The sequence below is a fragment of the Alligator sinensis genome, unplaced genomic scaffold, assembly GCF_000455745.1.
Source record: "Alligator sinensis unplaced genomic scaffold, ASM45574v1 scaffold223_1, whole genome shotgun sequence".
Taxonomy (NCBI): domain Eukaryota; kingdom Metazoa; phylum Chordata; order Crocodylia; family Alligatoridae; genus Alligator; species Alligator sinensis.
In genome coordinates, this window is record NW_005841936.1 from 3,061,466 (window position 1) to 3,068,872 (window position 7,407).

At 42.3% G+C, this 7,407-nt stretch overlaps 1 protein-coding gene across 1 annotated transcript in view; it reads left to right on the plus strand.

Annotated features, from left to right (window-relative positions):
- Positions 1-239: 239 nt before the first annotated feature.
- KIAA0825 (KIAA0825 ortholog) overlaps positions 240-7,407 on the plus strand; it is a 362,123-nt gene continuing 354,955 nt past the window's right edge. The window contains exon 1 of the mRNA XM_025199109.1: positions 240-268. The gene's annotated coding sequence lies outside the window, so the exon portion shown is untranslated. The remainder of the gene's footprint in view (positions 269-7,407) is intronic.

Consider the following 7,407-nt stretch of genomic DNA (forward strand, 5'->3'; position numbering starts at 1 on the left):
TTGGTGTCTGTCTTTGGTCATTGTCCATTGGTCTCCCTTATCACCATTCATTAATATATCCAATCCTTTCATTCCTCTGATTCAGCTGGTTAGTGCCAAGTTCAGTTAACAAGGGCACTGCTATGCTATGTTTAAAAAAAAAAAAAAAAAAAAAAATTCTCACAGTGATAAAGAAGAGATTTAATGAACACCTATGAGCTCTACAGAAGCAACTCAAAGCCAGCTAATGGGAGGGAAAAAAAAAGAAGTTAATAGAGCTATACAAAATGTAAGCAATGATTAAATATGTCTAAATATAAACAATACTATAAGCAGGTGCAACTTCAAAGCATTAAACATAACAAGCTACCCTAACGCTGGTCTACTTTTTTAAATAAGATGTTGAAAATCCGAAGTGGATGCTGAAGATGCCATCTAGTAAGAGATTTAAAATAAAAATATTAGAAATAAGATTAATAGGTGTGTAGGGTGGATTCAGAGGGAATACACTGGTCCTATCCAACCCTTCATTAGACTTCTTCACCCCTACTTTAAAATGAACTGATTGGGAGGGGAAGCAGCATTTCTATTCAGGCAGGGCTGAAGCAGTTCATTGACTTCATGGCTCATCATCATATCTCTGATTCCCGCTAATCTCTCTTACTCCACAGTTGTTAATGATTCTCTGTCCTTTTTAACTATCTTGTTACAAATATGCAAACTATCCTGCTGTAATTTTGCTGTTTGTTAGGAATTCCTGATTAGTGTGTCCCATCTATTTTGCAGCTCTACAAAGTATTTTTTAACTCTAGCTAAATGCCTTAACTCAGGTGTGGTACTTAACCTCAGGTATAGAAATGACTGACAATAAAGTACTGAAGGCACTATCGAGATGCTCAGGAAGGCTATATTTTGTTTTATGAATTTGATTTTTAAAAGTACATTTAACTATACTGACTACAGGACTAATGACACAATATCCAACTACATTTTTTACTACTTTTTGCCTAGTTTGTATTTTTAACATTATATCATTAGCCAATTAGTGCACATTTCAATAGTTATATTAATTTTTGCTTTGATCTTAAAATGGATACTATAGTGCTAACCCCGTAGCAGATTATTGAAGCTTCTTTAACTGAAGAAAAATCTGTGTTAATGTGCCACACCATCTGCAACCCCTTTTTCAGAATCCTAGATCTGCCCATGAATAGGTGACTCATTTATTATGTAGGAGTACTTCTTGTGGGGTACTAAGGTAGCTAAAGGCCTAGATTATAACAAGTTCTTTACCATCGCATAAAATGGCATAATAAGAACTGATGACCAAAAGTTAAAGCCAGGGAAACTCAAATGGGAAATGAACACTAATTTTTGAGAGGGTGGTGAATCACTGGAAGAAACTACCAAAGGGAAAGATAGTGTGTGTGTGTGTGTGTGTGTGTCTCTCTCAATGAATTCAAATAAATACTGGATATCTTTCTGGAAGATATACTTAAGCTACATGTTATTGAGCTGAATACCAAAATAATTAATGAAATTCTACAGTTTGTATTCTATAGAAGGTCAAACTAAATGATTTAATAATCTGGTATGGTCTTAAAAGTTATTAAAATACAAACTATGCAAATACTGGTATATGAAATTTCATATCTACATTGAAAGGAGTATTTGCTCCCAAGCACTTTGCTTGAAAGTGTCAGTCTCGAGGCTACTAATCTAATTCAAAAGATAGACTTTTCGGTCCTCCTGTTAGCTAGTAGAGAATATGTACTTGCAGGCAATTTGTATCATAGTGTCTGGAGTTAACACAAGTGATCTCTCATATGTGCTTTAATAGACTTAACTGTTTGAGAAACATCAATAGATTTATTTGCAAAAAGTAAGACAGAAAAGTGACCTCTGTTTTAACCGAGAGCAGAAACTTAGAGAAATGTAATAGTAAGATTTGTTTCTTTTTGACGAGAGTAAAAATTACAGTTCTTTCCCCTCTGGTGATTATAGCGAAGATTCAACAGGGCATAACAAACATTCTTACTATGTGGGTTGGTCTTCATGGCATTAGTATAAGGATTTATTTAATCCCTTTATAGAACCTTTCATGTCTGTCTCAGACAGCCGGAGCTGACTTGAAGTGATCTAGAAATTGCTCGGTTGTTGGGCGGGCTGGTGAATGGAGAGGCAGACAAAACGTATTGGTTGCAAAAAAGCTTTACTTCCGCTGCTAGTAGCCGCAACGCAGGTGGTCCGATCACTTAAATAATTACATGAGTTGCTCCAGCTGGCAAGACTTAGGCCAGCAAATCCGTAAACGAACTAGGCATGCAGGAAAAAGGGTACGTCGAGGGATGGCGCTTGGCGACGGGGAGAAAAATCGATAGTTGATCAGGCTATCGATTAGCTCAGCCACGAGTCAGGAATCTTCAAAGTCACTCTGCAGCGTGCTCAAAGTTCTCCAACTTGGGTGGAAGTCGCACAGAATTTTATACGGCCAGCAAGCCAATCGCTAGCCGCCATGTAGGAATAATTTAGAACTGGCCAATAGTGGGACACAAATTTGCATACGAATGGCGGGAACTCTCTTGCACCGGAGTTTTCTATTGCAACAGAAAACTTTTGCTGTGCACAGAGACTCTCATGTGGCGGGAAAATTCCACCGTGCCGAGGCACTAAAATCATTGGGTTGTGACAATGTCATCTAACTGTGTAGCCAAATTTTGATTCAGGAATACATAATTTTACCTCATAATTGCCATTATTTCACATTCTTATTGAATAATGGGATAATGACGGTATGATTTGCCTGCTTTGCAGAGATGTAGACTAACTCAGTTCTGTCCAGAATATATGCTTCTGTTCTCAGTGATCCCACCACCTTAGGTTTCTTTAAAGGACTGATTTGATGTCTTTCCACTGGTTGTAGAACTTGTATCAGTGTCTTAGTTCGGTTAAAGGTAATGTATGCAGTGTTCCAGAGAGTACTTTTCATTTTGCTGTGAAAAGGTGGCATTTTTAATTGCAGTAACATCTAGAAAAAAAAGTGTTCATAAGTAATAAACTTAGGCCATTTCTATACTCCCTCCCTGCTAAGCTCTGGACCTAGTCTGATGAACTCCTCCTTTGAGTTACCAAAGTAGTATAGATGGCTTATAAGAATCCTGAGCATTTTCTGTAAGAGAGGTTGAGGATAGCACTAGAGCACATGCTCAGGATTCCTCTAAACCATCTACGCTGTGTAATTGCTGGGCTTGGGCAGCATTGGGAACAAGTGGGAAGGCATTGGGTGGTAGCAGTACTGTCAACAGGGAGGCAGGATGAAGATAGCTTCGAAAATTGACTGATTATGCACCATAGAAAATATGTCCCTGCTCTACATTTTTGCCCAAAGTGGTTTCAGCTAAAAGGTCCAATATTCTTGAGATGTCAAAAAAGGTCTTCAGTTCTAATTTTCAGAGGACTATAATATTGAAGAAGATCCTTAGATTTTTTAATCGATTAGTTTAAAGGAAGTGCTGTGTCCCTGTACTGTCTCTCAGGGTCTTAAAGTCCAACCTGATTGTCTTCTGTGATGAGGTGACTGGCTCTGTGAATGCGGAGAGACTGGCTCATGTGGTGTACCTTGTGTTTGTTTTTTTAAGCAAGGCTTTTGGTACAGTCCTTCTCCCACAACATTCTCGCAGGCAAGCTAAGGAAGTATGATGGATGAATGGATTGTAAGGTGGAAAGAAAATTGGCTGGAGCTTTGGGCTCAGAGTAGTAATCAATGGCTTGTTGTCTAGTTGGCAGCTGGTATCAAGTGCAGTGCCCCAGAGGTCGGTCCTGGGGCCAGTTTTGTTCAATGTCTTCATGAACGATCTGGAAAATGGCATAGAGTGCACCCTCAGCAAGTTTACAGATGACACCAAGCTGGGTGGAGTAGTAGATACATTGGAGGGTAGGGCTGGGATTCAGAGTGACTTAGACAAATTGGAGGATTGGGCCAAAAGGAATCTCATGAGGTTCAACCAAGGACAAGTACAAAGTCCTACACTTAGGACAGAACAATCCCATGCACCAGTACAGGCTGGGGGCTGACTGGCTGGGCAGCAACTCTGCAGAAAATAACCTGGGGGTGACAGTAGACAATAAGCTGAATATGAGCCAGGAGTGTCTCCTTGTTGCCAAGAACGCTAATGGCATCCTGGGCTGCATTAGTAGGTGTGTTGCTAGTAGGGCAAGGGAAGTGATTTCTCCCTCCCACTCTATTCAGCAATGGTGAGGCCACATGTAGAGTCCTGTACCCAGTTTTGCACCCCCCCCCCCCCCCCCGACAGGATGTGGACAAGTTGGAGGGAGTCCAGCAGAGGGTGACAAAAATGGTGAGTGGGTTGGGGAACATGACTTATGAGGAAAGACTGAATGAAATGGGCTATTTAGTCTAGGAAAGGAGAATGAGAGGGGACTTAATAGCAGCCTTCAACTACCTGAAGGGGCATTGAAAAAGAATGGAGCTAGACTGTTGTCAGTGGTGGCAGATGACAGAACAAGGAGCAATGGTCTCAAGTTGCAGCAAGGGAAGTTTAGGTTAGATATTAGGAAAATTTTTTTCACTGGGAGGGTAGTAAAACCCTGGAACAGGTTACCCAGAGAGGTGGTAGAATCTCCATACTTGGAGGTGTTCAAGATCTGGCTAGACAATGCTTTGGCTGGGATAATCTAGTTGGGGATGGTCCTGCTTTGAGCAGGAGGTTAGACTAGATGAGCTCCTGAGGTCCCTTCCAACCCAAACTTTCTAACATTCTGTGATTAAGACTTGTTAAAGGTTAGGTTGGATGAGAGAACTTGAAGGTCTAATGATTCATTCTGGACAGAGAAACTGAGGTAGCATCAGAGGTGACGTTTCTGCTAAGGAGATCTGCAAGGATTTTACCTGGAGATTTGCACTAATGTTTGACTAGCACTGTTCTCTTGACTTTAGATCTCCTGCTTTTTTTGAGAGGGCAGTTCTTCAATCTCTGTTCCATTAGAAATTCTTAAGTCTTTTTGGGATAGAAGAGGGCCTTCTTTAAGAAGAAAGTGAAGTAGTAAATATGGTTTATATTTGTTGCCTCCAAATATTAATCCTGCCTGGCTACTTTTTCATTGGTTCTTGGTTGTAATCCCATAGGACTCCAGGGTTTAGGAGAAGGAACTGAAGTGTTTTAGGGAGTTACACTACTATTGATAGCCTTGGATCTGAATATTCAGTGAAGAGGCATTCATGCATTGCTTTTCTGGAAAGTTCATCAGTGCCAGAGGACAGATTTACAAGTGTGAATGTGAAGAGTCAGCACTCGTACAAAAACAGTTACTATGGTAACACTTTTTAGATATACCACTTTTGTCTCACAATATGTATCCTGCCAAGACTATGATTTTTCAGATTTGTGGTTTATTTGTTTTTTATGTGGGAATTCATATATGCTGCTTCCCCTTTCATATTGTATAACTTGTTGTCTACAAAACTAAGATTATCTTAACCAATATTGCTCTTGCTACAGGAAATAATATCTTTTTTTAAGAACAAGTGAATACTATATACTACATGCGTTATGTTATCACAATTTTTGTGCGAATATGTTATATTTACGTTTTCCATTTGCAATAATTGGCTATCCAATATATTGTTTATGGGGAAATTCTCATGTTTGTTCTTCCCTGTGGCATGCACGCACGCATGCACGTGTGCATATAGTAGTAGCTTATTGAAAACAGTTAGAGATCAGAGAGAAAGTAGGTTGTTGGCCGGTCCAAGGGTAATTGCACCATAGGTGAACTGTGTACCTCAGCGCCCAAAAGGTAGGAGTCACGATTCTAGTGGTCTTTCCTCTGAGATCTTTTCAGAGGTCTTTCTCCCGTTACTGAAACAAAGGTCTTGGCTTAAGGTAGAGCCATAGCCAGCCAGGGCTGTTATTTATAATGATGTTCCTGTTTCATTCTGCATATAATTTTGGCGCCTCCCAAATTTTGGTGCCCTAAGCCAGTGTTTCTCAACCTTTTCAGTAGCAAGTACCCCCTAACTTCTGAAAATTTTAATAAATACCCCAACACTCAATTTTCCAGGGGATTTTATATTTACAGACTAATGTGTGCCATATGTTGGAAGAATGGCTGCGTATATAAGGCTGTGATATGACAGATGTCTGATCTGCTGTGGGTAGGGATGCTACCTTTTACACCAGCGGTGCTCAAGAACGTACCTGGGCTAGAGGTGATGTTGGCTAAAGCTAGGAGGGCTGAACCCAGTGTCGCGCAAAGCGTGGCACACCAAATTATTGTTGGGGAATTTAAAGTGCTGCGCAGTGCAGGGCGTGCCAAATTTTTTGCCATAGTTTTGAGAGGAGGAAAGGGTAAGAGAGAGAGAGGAGAAGAGGGTGAGAGAGAGAGTGAGGCAGGGAAGGGGGAGAGTGAAGAGAGGGGACAAGTAGCAACCATAATTGTGGAGCAGGCAGGTGGTGTCAGCTGCTTCTGGGGCCGCTGCAGCAGGGGTTGGGGTGATGGGGAGAAGCAGAGGCCACAGCGTGGTGAGGTAAGTCTGTAGAACAGGGGTTGGCAACCCCTGGGGCATGTGTGCCCCTGCTACAGCAGCCCCGGAAGCAGCCGACACCACCTGCCTGCACCACAATTAAGGTTGCTACCTGTCTTCTCTCTCTCCCTGCTTCCCTCTCTCTCTTCACCCTCCACCCCCCCATCTCACTCTCGCTCTCTCTCTCTTGCCCTATATCTTTGTCTGTCTGTCTCTCTCACCCCTTTCTCCTCTCAAAAGTATGGCAAAAAATTTGAAGATCCATTTGCAACAGAACAAAGCTAAGCAGAGTGCAGCGACCAGATAGACCTATAAGGTCCCAGTGAAAGCCATTCCTGGGGGCCTGGCACAGAACTACTCCCCACAGTCTGTTCCCAGGGCTTTGTCCTGTTGCAACTAACTCACATGTGAGGGCACTGAGCACTTCCCAGGGGAGACTGGCCTACAGTCTACTTGAGATGCAGAGTGTGGCCTCATTTTAGCTCCAAGAGCTCTTTGGGAGCTGTGGGGGATATTGTTTCCAAGCCCACAGCAAAGCCCCAGCTGACCCAGCAGCCCTCCATTCCCAGATCAAGGCATGAAACTAACCAGGCAATCAGGTTTTCCATCATGCTCGCTGTGCCCAGCCCGGCACAAGCCTGGAAATGGTTTCCAATGCACTGATTAGCCTTCGCTGCAAAGCTTACAAATATTTCGGGCCTTAGTAACGCAATAAGGAGCAGAAACACTAATCAGCAAATTAGGAGGATGTTCACACTATGCTAATGAGTATGGCACGCGAGGCCATTTTGCTTGGCACTCCACTGCCAGCCATGGAGCCTGGGTTGTTCCCAGCAGGCAGCTGGGAGGCTGCAAGCCCAGCTGCAAGCAGCCCGGGCTCTGTG